The 6,192-nt window shown below is 33.3% G+C and overlaps 1 long non-coding RNA gene across 1 annotated transcript; it reads right to left on the bottom strand.

Annotated features, from left to right (window-relative positions):
- Positions 1-163: 163 nt before the first annotated feature.
- LOC107828654 (uncharacterized) lies at positions 164-3,164 on the bottom strand. The gene is made up of 4 exons (XR_012711620.1): positions 2,924-3,164; positions 2,579-2,697; positions 921-1,076; positions 164-425 (listed from the first exon to the last, which is right to left on the bottom strand). It is a non-coding gene; the product is annotated as an uncharacterized LOC107828654 (long non-coding RNA).
- Between the last annotated feature and the right edge of the window lie 3,028 nt (positions 3,165-6,192).

A 6,192-nucleotide genomic window follows, 5' to 3' on the forward strand; every position in this document is an offset into this window, starting at 1 on the left:
TACTTTTGTAAGACATGAGAAAAAAAAATACTTCTGATATGTTTCTCTTCTCTATCTCTCTACCTCTGACTCTTATGACAAGAAAAAGTTTTACCATTACTATTATAGGGCAAATGTTCAAATTTGCTCCATTTAATCCCAGAGGTGCAACTGATTGCTTCTCTTTCACATGCAAATTCAAGAAACCAAAGTAGCAAATGTCTATAGAGAGAAGGAAAACAAGAAGTAGGGTTCCACAAGTTTACATTTTGATATATGCCCAGTTTCCCTTCATAAAACTTTTTCATCACATGCTAAGTGAAGTAACAAACAAGCTGGTGAAACATTCAGTTGTAACACACTCTTCAACCATTCCACAAGAGATACGAATACGAGCAAGCTCAAGAAAGCAGGGCCATGTTCCATCAAAGCCAATTCCTCAGTTGCTGTAAAGAGACGAGCAATTCATGAATATAACAATGAGAATGGTCCCAAAGTGTGAGATAATCTTTACAACATGTCAAATGTGTGCTAAATAACATATAAAACATCTCTTCCCTTTTCATTGTCAATACGTAAGTTTCATTGCTAACTGCTAAACGGTTGCTTGACTTTTTAATTACAGCAGCTCGAACATAATACGTATGGTTACTGTTTTATGGAACTGCCAACATTTAAGAAGCAAGGCAAAGACCAATTAAAGACATACACATTCGAATATCCTGTTATTTTGGTGGTGAAACCCATCAAAAGTGGTGGTGAGAGATAGAGTTTCATTGACAAGATTGTTGCAATGTGTTCTTGCTTGAATTAAGTTTACAGACTTTATACATATTTAGCAGGCAATTTCACTTTCTTCTATGATGACCTTATAATTCCGTAATAGAAAGCACGTCATTTCCTTTTAAATTCACACCAGCATTTTGCAACTAGCAATTTACCTTATGCTTCTCCAAAAAAGAAGTGACAGAGCTAAGAATCTTTTCTTGCTTCTGCATCCTGATGTCTCCATGGATTGAGAGCATCTCTGACAGCCTTGGCTTCAGGAGAATTTTCCCAGGCTCTCTTTTCTGCCTCTAGAACAGTCACCTTATCATCTGATACAAAATTGTTATCAAGATAATCAGCACGCTTTTTTCTTCACTTTAAAAGAAGCAGTGACACTTGAACAAACTTCTAAAATACTGATATAGTAAGCAACCTCCAAAATACTGATATAGTAAAATTAAACCGTTACCATTGGCAAGGATACAAAGAAGTGGTGGAAGTATGAGAAAAATTAGATTTCTACTGTAAGTCGGATCCTAAGTCCAGCAACAGTGATCTCTAAAACATCATATGATTGCGAGCAATATCTAGTATAAATTATGATATCAATCAATAATTAGACCTCAATCCCATTTTAGATGGGATCAGCTACATGAATCACCTGCATCCGCTCAACTCTATTCAGATTTCATTTCAATCGTAGTCCCTCAAGAATACATTATGATGAATAATCAAAATATTTCCAACAATGACTGTCGTTGCAAAACTCAAAAGCTTAAATTCAATCTGTATGTTTCCTTTCTTCTTTTCCTTTTTAATGAAATAAAGCTCGAATCTTTCCACTGCTAGATTAAAGATCAACTACGGAAGATATTTATTAATCTCAGAGGTATCTCATGAACAATGCCCTCTAAGATTACTGAAGTGCTTACTAGTTGGGATGAAGCTGGAATTGGAGCTGGAAATAGAGATAGATGGAGGAAGATTGTTCCTGCATGTATATGGTGGACAATCTGGAAGGAGAGTAACTCTAGATATTTTGAAGACAGTAGCAATTCAGTGCAGAAGATCAAACTGAATTGTGTTTCTTTTTTATTCTTGGTGTAAACAGAAGTGCTCAGAAGATACTGTACCAATCCTAGAAGTTTTAGAATACTGCTAGGACTAGGATTATCAATCAATTATTCTTTTCTTTTGTTCTCTTGTAAATATGGTTTCAGTAGAACCTATATACTGTTATATATGAATACACACAAATATATAACTTGTTGTGTATCTTACTATCTTGTTGTGTATGTTGCTTTTACATGGTTTTTCGGTGTTGTCCCATCTTATTTTTTATTATTATTGTGGTATTTATGCTTTCCTGAGCCGAGGGTCTATTGGAAACATCCTTTCTACCTCCCACAAAGGTAAGGGTAAGGTCTGCGTACACACTACCCTCCCCATACCCCACTATGTGGGATTATACTGGGCATGTTGTTGTTGTTGTTGTATATTAATACACACAAATGTTACCATCTCAAAAAACAAAAACAAAAAATGCTCGAATCTTTCTTTAGTCTCAGAAATGAAAAATGGGGGTGAGGCACACAATTTAGTGGCGGAACTATGTGGAGGCTAACGGTTCAAGTAAATCACTTTGCCAGAGAATTATACCGTGCAAATAGGCAAAAAATGTAGTGGCAAAGGGAATTCAAAATTACTTTAAGACACATGATCAAATCCTAGGTGTGACATTCTAATACTTTTTTTTAATCCCCTTGTACGAATTCCGGGCTCTGCTACAACTAGAAAAGTAGAGGCGAGAGGAAAAGGAAGGATGACATACAAAAGCCAGTTTTGATCATGAACAACTCCATGGAACCTCCAATCATGGCGGAAACAACTGCAATTTTCAAATACCAATCCCAGAATTTCATTTCAACCCTTCTAATACAGCTCCAATTCCTGCAAATCAAACAGAATTTTCAAGAACCTAGTAACAGTTAAAAGGGAATTTATTAGTGGACTAGAAGGTACCTAACATGTAAATCAACTCAAAACAAACAGCAGTACAGTCAATCAATCAGCTATTCTTAATAATCAAATTAGTTACGATACATAATGTAAATCCTTAATTATTCATTCTGCTCATTCTATTTAACTGATTCAGTCATAGTTAGATTATTTTTACCTAGTTGCCAACCAAATCCTCTTCCTTTGTGGGAACTTGAAACTGTGTATGCTATTTGGGGATACGAATTCTTCTACTCCTCTGATAACTAGCGATGCTGAGAACTCTGCTTCAGTTTAATTGATCGATAGTGCCTATTATGTTTGCAATTTGCGGGGCCCCCCCACCCCCCACAGTTCACGTGGGTTAGGCTTATCAATGGGGCGGGTCGTGACCCATTCCAGAACAATATCAACAGTACACAAATAGCCGTTTTGAGGATCCCAATTTAAAAAATAACCTAAGTTTACAAAGTTTTTACGGATACCTCATAATCAACTTTAAACATGTGCTTCTGAAGTTATAAATTGTGGGTCTGAAGTTGGGGCTGCCAAAGTGTAACTTCAGATCTATGTTTGAAGTTTGAATGATGTTCAAATTTAGATAGGCTTTTGTAGAACTCAATTTCAGACACGAAGCTAAGCAACAACAATAGCAGGTTCAATATGAAGCTCGTCAAAACTGATTAAAATTTAAATAATTTTTAAAAGTTAAATATATTTTAAATAGGAGTGCTACAAGCGGCTATATCTAATGTCATCTATATTATATTAAAAGGAGGGTAGTATGCATTGTGGTTAAGCCAAGTGGAAAGCAAAAATGAAGCCACTTGATAATTTTAAGACAACATTAATAATTAAAAATTATAAATAGAAACATAATTAATGAAAGTACTTGAATGAATCTTATACATAATCTAAATAGATCTTAGACAAATTATATATATAATTAATGGAAGTACTTGAAGAGATCCATCTCATAAATTACTTCTATATTAGCTAGAAATATGGAGTTAAAGAATTAATTTAAAAACTATAATAAAACATAAAAAAAATACAGAATTACGTAAATTAAGATAACCTTTGATTATTTATACTTTGGAGTAAGTTAAAATATAAAATAAAACTAAAATTTACGTAAAATATTAAAGATTTGATCACTTTAAGAATTAAAAAATTTCAAGCATAAAAATAAGACCTTGCATAAAATATATAAATTAAGAGAAAAACATAAATAATTATTGAAAATATTTTAATAATAAGAATATATATACATATATAGAGAGAGATAGTCAAGCTTAAATTATGAGGTTGGGTTCTTACGGATATAGAAAAAGAAAACAGGTTATCTACTATGAGATTTGAAAATGGTTTCATGTGATGCTTCTTAATTAATATTAAATAATTATTTATAATTTCTATATAGAAGGTTTAATTTTAAGGTTATTTGCACATAATTAAAATAATCTAAATCATTGTTTGACATGGATTATGTCCGCACATCATGCGGGTACTAATACTAGTTTCTATATAGTAATAATATATTAGGGTTTAGGAACCTAAAGATGTACGGCCTAGTTTCGACTAAGTTCAAATATGTGTTTGGTATAAAAGAAAATATTTTCCTAAAAAATACTTGTTGTTATGAAATAAAAGCAATTTAATAAAACATGAACAAGAAATAGAGATAGAGAGAAGGAAGAGATTTTCTTCTTCAATTGTGTGTATTTTCCTATCTAGTACAAGGCCTTTATATAGGCATAAAAAGTGAAGAAAATATGTCATTGAACATACAAATTATGTCATTGAATATGTCATTAAGCATTTGAGATGAAGATCATGGAGGAAGAGTAGACATCCACCATAATATGATATTTATCATAACACTCCCCCTTGGATGTCCATAGATAATATGCCTCGTTAAAACCTTACTAGGAAAAAACCCTATGAAAAAAAAATCATAGTGAAGGAAAAAGAGTACACATGTTTAGAAATACGCATTTTGGTTGCCTCGTCAAAAACCTTGCAAGGAAAACCCAGTGGGACAAAACCTTGTAAGGGAAAAAGAGTACAATGCGTATCAACTCCCCCTGATGAGAGCATCAATTCACATCCTTGATCATTCACATCCCAATCTTGTACACTAGTTTCTTGAAGGTTGACGTTGGTAGAGATTTGGTGAATAAATCAGCCATATTATCACTTGAATGAATCTCTTGCACATTGGTATCACCATTCTTTTGAAGATCATGAAAAATAACTTTGGTGAAATGTGTTTTGTCCTAGCTCCTTTTATGAATCCTCCCTTCAATTTGGGCTATGCATGCTATATTGTCTTCATATCAAATTGTGGGTAGTTTGCAACACTTCAAACCACATTTGTCTCGAATAAGATGTATTATAGACCTCAACCGTACACATTCTCGACTTTCTTCATGAATAGCAATTATCTCAGCATGATTAGATGAAGTAGCCACGATTGATTGCTTAGTCGATCGCCAAGATATGACAGTGCCTCCACATGTAAACATATAGCATGTTTGAAATCAAGTCTTGTGTGTGTCAGATAAATACCCTGCATCGGTATAACCAACAAGACCGGGATTGCAATCATTGCCATAAAATAAGCCCACATCGGTAGTCCCTTTTAGATAATGCAATATATGTTTGATTTCATTCCAATGTTTTCTTGTAGGAGTAGAGCTATATCTTACTAAGACATTAACTGAAAAAGTTTTATCATGCCTTGTAATGTTAGCAAGATATATTAGTACATCAATTGCACTAAGATATGGTACTTCACGACCAAGAAGTTCTTCATTATTTTCATGAGGTCTGAATGGATCTTTATTTATATCGAGTGATCTCACAACCATCAGGGTACTCTATGGATGTGCTTTATCCATATAGAATCACTTTAAAATCTTTTCAGTGTATGCTGATTGATGGACAAAAATTTCATCTTTCATATACTCAATTTGTAGGCGAAGACAAAATTTTATTTTTTGTCTTTACAAAATCATTCATTTCAAATTCTTTCTTTAAACAGTCTACTGCTTCAGGAAGCTCCCTGGGAGTTCTAATGATATTTGAATCATCAACATACACGACGATTATAATAAATTCAAATCCATATCCTTTTTATTAAGACACAAGGACAAATTGAATTATTCTTGTACCATTCTTTCAACAAGTACTCTCTTGGGCGATTATACCACATGCACGCTGATTGTTTCAATCCGTATAAGGATTATTGAAGCTTTATTTAATAAATTTCTTAGTAACCATAATATGCTTCAGAACAATTTAAATCCTTCAATAATTTCCATTATACGCATATCAAGTTTTTCATATATTGCCAGATTAAAACCTGAAATGCTAGGATATTTGCAAATCTTCTTGTGACACAAGTCGTCGTTATGTCTATCGACTTGTCTTTCTTCTCACAAG

The sequence above is a fragment of the Nicotiana tabacum genome, chromosome 7, assembly GCF_000715075.1.
Source record: "Nicotiana tabacum cultivar K326 chromosome 7, ASM71507v2, whole genome shotgun sequence".
Taxonomy (NCBI): domain Eukaryota; kingdom Viridiplantae; phylum Streptophyta; class Magnoliopsida; order Solanales; family Solanaceae; genus Nicotiana; species Nicotiana tabacum.